This window comes from Orcinus orca, chromosome 7 (genome assembly GCF_937001465.1).
Source record: "Orcinus orca chromosome 7, mOrcOrc1.1, whole genome shotgun sequence".
Classification (NCBI taxonomy): Eukaryota; Metazoa; Chordata; class Mammalia; order Artiodactyla; family Delphinidae; genus Orcinus; species Orcinus orca.
The window spans coordinates 15,475,787-15,483,604 of NC_064565.1; the positions used below are offsets into that span (position 1 = coordinate 15,475,787).

Consider the following 7,818-nt stretch of genomic DNA (forward strand, 5'->3'; position numbering starts at 1 on the left):
CCAGGTTGTCATTTTTATTGGCATATAGTTGCTTGTAGTAATCTCTCATGATCCTTTGCATTTCTGCAATGTCAGTTGTTACTTCTGCTTTTTCATTTCTAATTCTGTGGATTTGAGTCTTCTCCTTTTTTGTCTTGATAAATCTGGCTAATGGTTTATCAATTTTATGTATCTTCTCAAAGAACCAGCTGTTAGTTTTTTTCATCTTTGCTGTCGTTTCCTTCATTTCTTTTTCATTTATTTCTCATCTGATCTTTATGAGTTCTTTCCTTCTGCTATATTTGGGTTTTGTTGTTTTTGTTCTTTTTTTTCTAATTGCTTTAGGTGTAAGGTTAGGTTGTTTATTTGAGATGTTTCTTGTTCCTTGAGCTAGTATTATATTGCAATAAAGTTCCCTCTTAGAACTGCTTTTGCTGCATCCCATAGGTTTTGGATCATCGTGTTTTCATTGTCATTTGTTTCTAGGTATTTTTTGATCTCCTCTTTGTTTTCTTCAGTTACCTCTTGGCTGTTTAGTAGTGTATTGTTTAGCCTCCATGTATTTGCATTTTTTACAGATTTTTTTCTTGTAATTGATATCTAGTCTCATAGCATTGTGATTGGAAAAGGTACTTGATATGATTTCAATTTCCTTAAATTTATCAAAGCTTGTTTTGTGACCCAAGATATGGTCTATCCTGGAGAATGTTCCATGAGCCCTTGAGAAGAAATTGTATTCTGTTGTTTTGGATGGAATGTCCTATAAATATCTATTAAGTCCATCTTGTTTTATGTGTCACTTAATGATTGTGTTTCCTTATTTATTTTCATTTTGGATGATCTGTCCATTAGTGAAAGTGAGATGTTAAAAGTTCTCTACTATGATTGTATTGCTGTCAATTTCCCCTTTTATGGCTGTTAGCATTTGCCTTACGTACTGTGGTTCTTCTATGGTGGGTGCATAAATTTTTACAATTTTTATATCTTCTTCTTGGATTGATCCCTTGATCATTACATAGTGTCCTTCTTTGTACCCTGTAATAGTCTTTATTTTAATGTCTATTTTGTCTGATATGAGAATTGCTACTCCAGCTTTCTTTTGATTTCCATTAGCATGGAATATCTTTTTCCATGCCCTTAGTTTCAGTCTGTATGAGTCCCTACGTCTGAAGTGGGTTTGTTGTAGACAGCATATATGTGGGTCTTGTTTTTGTATCCATTCAGCCAGTCTATATCTTTTGGTCAGAGCATTTAATCCATTTAAATTTAAGGTATTTATTTATTTATTTATTTATTTATTTATTTATGGTACGTGGGCCTCTCTCTGTTGTGGCCTCTCCCATTGTGGAGCACAGGCTCCGGACATGCAAGCTCAGTGGCCATGGCTCATGGGACTAGCTGTTCCATGGCATGTGGGATCTTCCCAGACCGGGGCACGAACCTGTGTCTGCTGCATCGGTGGGCAGACTCTCAACCACTGTGCCACCAGGGAAGTCCTTAAGGTAATTATTGATATGTATGTTCCTGTTACCATTTTCTTAATTGCTTTGGGTTTGTTTTTGTAGGTCTTTTTCTTCTCTTCTCTTTCCTGCCTAGAGAAGTTCCCTTAGCATTTGTTGTGAAGCTGCATCTTAAATAGAAATAAATGGTCAATTCTAGCCAGAAATAAAGAGAAGTTCTTCATGAGAAACATAATAATTACGAGTCAAAATCATGACTGGAATTGGTCACATCTGGAATCTAGTAAACTATGCAATTTTTTATTATTCTCCCAATTAGCTAAACATTGAATCCAGGCTTCAGGACTCACTTTTATCCCAAGCAGTGTAATTAAGTTGTGAAACCTTTCTGCTTTTCTTGGTTTCCTCTGGAATCAAAGCCTTATTCTGACCTCAGTTGGTGATGGGGAGTCCCTGCCCTCTTGTTTCTCCTGTGTCTACTTTATTTCTTCTGTGGATTCCCACCTGGATCCTACTATATGTGGAAAATGATGAGCAATGTTCACTGCGCAAGATGTTCTCACTATTCAGTTTCCCAATGCTGGGATCCTCCAACAACTTGAATTCCTTTATATGTCCTACTTTGACATAGAATTGAAAAAGCTGACTCTATACACCCTGCCCAGCCTCCCCACAACATACCTGAGTTTTGATTACTAGTAAATGTTAAACTAAGAATGGAATCCAGAAATGTGACTTCCAGACTAATGTTCCTTCTCTACTTTTCTTGTAACTTCTGATGACTTTTTAGTTATCACCTTTTAATTCCTCTTCCTTTCTCTATTGTTCTGTCCTCTGTATATAATATATGATGTGGTTAAAATATTTATTACTGTATGCATAGTATATTTTATATATGAATGTGGGTAAATAATTATCTGTATACACTTAAACACACCCATTTTATTTTTAAGTGAATCCACACATGTATTAGTCAGGGCTCTCCAGAGAAACAGAATCACTTATATTTAATTATTTAGATTTTTTTTTAAAAATTTGTACCCTTTATGTTTGGATTGTCACCAAAATCATTTTGGCTTGGAGACACACTGTGAAGTTTCCGAGGAAAAGTGGGTTAGTAAGAGACAGGAGAATGTCTATCAGCTGCACCAACAATTTCCTTATAGGGAAGAAAATCAGCCACACAAAGAATAAAATTGGTTTTGTTGTGCTGGATAAACAAAAGGAAGGGGTGGTCCTCACAGAACCTGGGGATCATTCTTACAGGTGGCATCATCATGATGGCAGCAGTGGTGGCCATTATCTCCATGCCTTCTTCATTGACATTCACGAAGGAACTGTTCAGGACCTTGGGCAGAAAGAGGTCTCTCTTGGATGACACTCCAGAAGAGTTGCCCTGGTCTGCTCCAAGGCATCCATCATTCCCATACTGCAAAGAGCATTCTGCCTGTCCTATTTCTCCACCAGCTTAAATCTCAGGAGGAAACCTTCCACCTCTTCTTCATTCATCATGTCTAGTTTTGTCCATTCTATGATTTTCTCGTAAGTTATTTTTCCACCCTTTTTCAACTGGTCTTTTCATCTGGAAGCATGATGAACATATTCAGCTACTTGCCAATATGGGGAAGCACCAAAATTTTGGTGAATAGGTCTCCTATATAGGTCTTTTTAAAGGTATATTCCTTAAACATCATTTGCACAGGCTTGTCTTCATTCTTGCTGAGTTTCCATTGTCTTTCTTTGGTCTGCACTTTGTTAAGTTGATGAGTCCAGCTTCCTTTGAATTAGATGGCATTCACAGGAATCAGATTTGTCACTGAATTAACTGAATTTGGAGACAGCAACTCCATAATTTTACCTTTTAACTTTTGGCTACCCAGGTGTTTATGTGGTTTCTGGACTCCTCTGAAATGTTGCTCAAGTCGACTCTTCCATCTCTGCTTGGTAGAATTTGCAACAGGAAACTCTGAAAGATGAGAGGAAATCACAGGTCTTTTCTCCAAGGAGACTGTTGGCTGTTCTAAGCAAGTAGCGTGTGCCAGTTCTGTTAACCTTGGTGAGGAGTAACTTGAAACCCTGGTGAGCATCTTCACCTCTGCCTCTGCTTTTACTTAAAGAAATGCCTGGGACACCTGGACTGTGGTTTTTCCACTTGCTCCCATGAAAACTACGACCAGGGCAGAGAAGATGCTCATGGGGTAGAAAACATGTTTCTCAATATCCGTACAAGTCAGAAGTATATTATAATATACTTGTGTATAACATAATTACATGCATATATATTTACATATATATGTGTGTGTGTGTGTGTGTGTGTGTATGTGTGTGTGTGTGTGTATATATATCCTTTGGAATAAGGAATTGACTCATATGATTATGGAAACTGAGAAGTCTCAAGATCTGCAGTCACCAAGTTAGAGAACTAGGAGAGCTGATGGTGTAGCTCCAGTCTGAAAGCCAACAGGCTGGAGACCCCACAAGAGAGGATCCAATGTTTCAGTTCCAGGGCAAAGCCAGGAAATGACTGATTTCCCAGTGAAGGCATTCAGGCAGGAGTTTTTCTTACTCAGACTTTTTGTCCTATTCAGGTCTTGTTACTTAGTAAGAGGCTCACTCAAAACCGAAAGGCCAATCTCCTTAACTTAGAGCACTGATTGAAATGCTAATCTCATCCAGAAACACCTTCAGAGACACATCCAGAGTAATGTTTGACCAATTGTCTGGGCACCCTGTGGCTCAGTCAAGTTGACATATAAATTTAGCAATCACAACACATAATTAAATACAATTAATCTTTGTATTCAAATATTTGCCAAGAATATCATTACCTTTATTTAAAAAAATCTTTATAAGCAGATATTATCATTTGAACTAGAAACTTGCATACATTGCAGAGAAGAAAATCCTCCACCTCCTGTTCATGTTCCAGGATAAGATGCTCATTTTACATGATTGAAAATTGAAAAAGAGATTCTGGAAGTGGGTCAGTAGAAAATCAGAAAGCCTCCTAAAGGTAAACTCATTTAAAAGTGGGCTAATCATGGTCTTATGGGTCCTCCACCTGCCATACCCCCTCCCCCTGAAACAAGGTTTACTACTGTAATGAGTTTGAGCTTTTTTCCAAATACATTTTTTTTTATCAAGAAGAAAAATATTCTACCTTCAGGTGTTTCTCTGAGTGTCATTGTTTCATGTTCTATTTTAATTATCCACTAGATACACTAAAGTATATTAAAATAAAAGTGAAATGAAATCCCTTTTAAATCAACATGTGGAACAACTCCAGAAATGATTTATAATACATTCATTCATTCTGGGAAGACTTTGCCACATATGGATCTGCCACATGGGATTTTTTATCCCTCAAGCTGTCAACTTTGTTACTAAACCACTGAGACTACGGTTTTTGTCTGAGGCCAAATCTCTCATTCTTTTTCTTTTCTGCAGACCTCTCACTGGCTTCAAAGAGGAGATACAAGGAAGAAGGGCTTTCTTTAGCTCTTGGGAACTGGGGCAGAGGTGCTTTTTCAGCATTTAACAATACAAAGAAGGAGAAGAAAAGATGATCATAGCTAACTTTACTGTAGCAACTTATTGCAGGGGGGAAATTGCTACATCAAACAGGAGCTAGATGCTTTCAGGCATTGCTTCCGTACTAATCCTCTCTCTTGAGCACAAATAAGGGAAAAGAGATGTATGGCTGTCATTTTATTCTCTGCTATTATTTAATAGAGACCTTCACCCAAGACAAATGGGATTTTATTAGGTAAAAACTAAGTACAAATGTGAATCATCTATTCTGGTCTTGTGAAAAGGCTCCTTTTATACTTATTCTAAGCCTTGCTTTCATACTTACTCATTAATCCTGTTGAACTAATGCAACAATCACTTTCTCTGAGTGCTGTTAAAATATTATTAGAGTCACAAATTTACTCATGGTCTTATCTTCTGAGAGTTCCAGAGCAATGAAACCTAGGACTAGTGCAGAGATTACAAAGGGGGCGATTTTCTCTCTTCTTGCACATAGGAAATGTTCAATAAATGTTCGCTGTCATCATTGCTATTATGAATATTAATTGTTATTTGCCCTCTCATTCCCCCATTGAGACCTGTCGGCTATCCCAGTGCCACCACCAAAACACACACACCTGCATGCTGGCAGAACAACCACCCGCCATTCACGTTTACACTCAGAGAAATCCAACTGAAAGATTCCACAATGACCCATCCACAAAGGGGTTAATGTACATCCCTGTACCTGAAGACAAGAAGAATGACATCCTTGCTCACTCCCCAACCATAAGAATACAAGACTAAGAGGGAAAAAAAGGAAAACTTTCAATTTTGTCCCATACTGCCAAGAGGTCCCTGTATGATGCAAAGGAAGAAGCCCAGATTTTTAGAGTCAGAGAGACCTGAGTTTGAATCTCAGCTTCCTGCTTTACTAAATCTGTGATCTGAGTTTAATATACTTGTCTATAAAATGGAGCTAGGGAGAACCTACATCATAAAATATTTCCTGTCCCAACTCATGTCTCAGGGACTTAAAATCAGTAATTATGAAACGGTCCAGTCTCTGCTAAAAATTTCCATCGATTTTCTTATAATTAAAAGTCAGGAGATTGGGCTAGAAAATCCTCTTCCAAGGTACTTTATGGCACTATGAAATTATGTTATATATAGATTCCTGAAGCTCCTAGTTACATGATAGTCCTTAGTTAGCCTTTGGGAATTACCACAATCTTGACATCAATCTTTTTTTCCCTAATTTCCCCAGTGATGAAATTTTTTTGCTTTAATTTAATATCTTTGTAGGTTGCCAAAGCTCTGTACTTAAGCTTTGGTATTTTAAGCTTGGGTCTTATGAATTTAAGTACCCTCACCTCATGAGTTACAGCCAAGATAAGCATTCTGCTAGATGCTGGCTATACTTATTCCAACTATCAATATATGCTTAAGAACTAGGGGATAAACATAGAATGGGTTTACAGACCTGTTCTGAGACTATCTCAGTTCAAACCTCCATCAATCCTGCCATTTGCAGTAATATGGATGGACCTAGAGAAGATCATACTGAGTGAAGTAAGTCAGACAGAGAAAGACAAATACCACATGATATCACTAATATGTGGAATCTAATAGATGACACAAATGAACTTATATACAAAACAGAAACAGACTCACAGACATAGAAAACAAAGTTATGGTTACCAGGGGGAAGGGGGATGGGAGGAGGGATAAATTAGGAGTTTGGTACTAACATATGCACACTACCATATATAAAATAGATAACCAACAAGGACCTACTATATAGCAGAGGGAACTATACTCAATAATTTGTAATAACCTGTAAGGGAAAAGAATCTGAAAAATAATATATATATGTATAACTGAATCACTTTGCTGTACACCTGAAACTAACACAACATTGTAAATCAACTATACTTGAAAACAAACAAACAAATCAAAAAACTCCATCAATCTTGAGTGGTGAGCCATGCTGCCCTTATGGTTTCTGGGGGTTAATATTAGCTCTGAAAATAGAGGTGGGCAAATTTTGAAAAGTAAAACAAATATCAGTCTTTCTCTTTATAGTACTGAGCAAGTAGGTTTTATTATTTTAAACTAAACACCCTGGCAACACTTTTCTAAGGTTCTGAAATTAGGTGTTTTTATTTCCATTAAATTGTGTATGACTTTAAACAAACAAACAAACAAACAAAAAAGCAGCTGAAGATAAGAAGAAACGAACTGTGCATTTCAGCTCCCAGGAAGACAATAAACTGAAATCAATCTCAGTATTTAGTTAGTCAAAAACTTCACAATTTTCCAAAAGAGGGAGAAGGAAGACAATTCCTTCAAAAACACAACTAAGTGCTGTGCTCAGACCACTTGACTTCCTGTTTCATTATTGCTGCTCTTGCAGCAATACCAGGCAGCACGGAACACAATGTATGTCTCATCTCCAGCCCCCACTTCCCACCCCCGGAAGGCCTTTCAAAGACCCTACCCAAGGTCTCTGCCACTGGATACTCAGAATAGTCCAATCTAGAACTTACCTTATTTTCAAAAATGTAGCCATTGGTTTGTGTATACTTCAAGTTGAATAATAGATATGATCTGTCTTCATGTTTGCTGATCTATCATCACATTAGATCCTTTAATATTGATCATATGTATTTTAAAGCTCCTATGATGGTTCAAAAATTTAGATGACATCTGGGTCTGCCTTGTTTTCTCTTCATTTTTTTTTCTTGTTATTTTGATGGAATTCTGGATATTATGTTCAGATGAATAGTAAAGACCGAGGTAAATAATTTTCTCATCCATCTTCTATGTGGGTAGTTGAATCTCTTTATTCAGTATTTTAGCTGGATTT

General features: G+C 37.1%; 1 pseudogene; it reads right to left on the minus strand.

The window, feature by feature from the left end:
• Nucleotides 1–2,553: 2,553 nt before the first annotated feature.
• On the minus strand, nucleotides 2,554–5,617 carry LOC101271199 (serpin B6-like; annotated as a pseudogene).
• Between the last annotated feature and the right edge of the window lie 2,201 nt (nucleotides 5,618–7,818).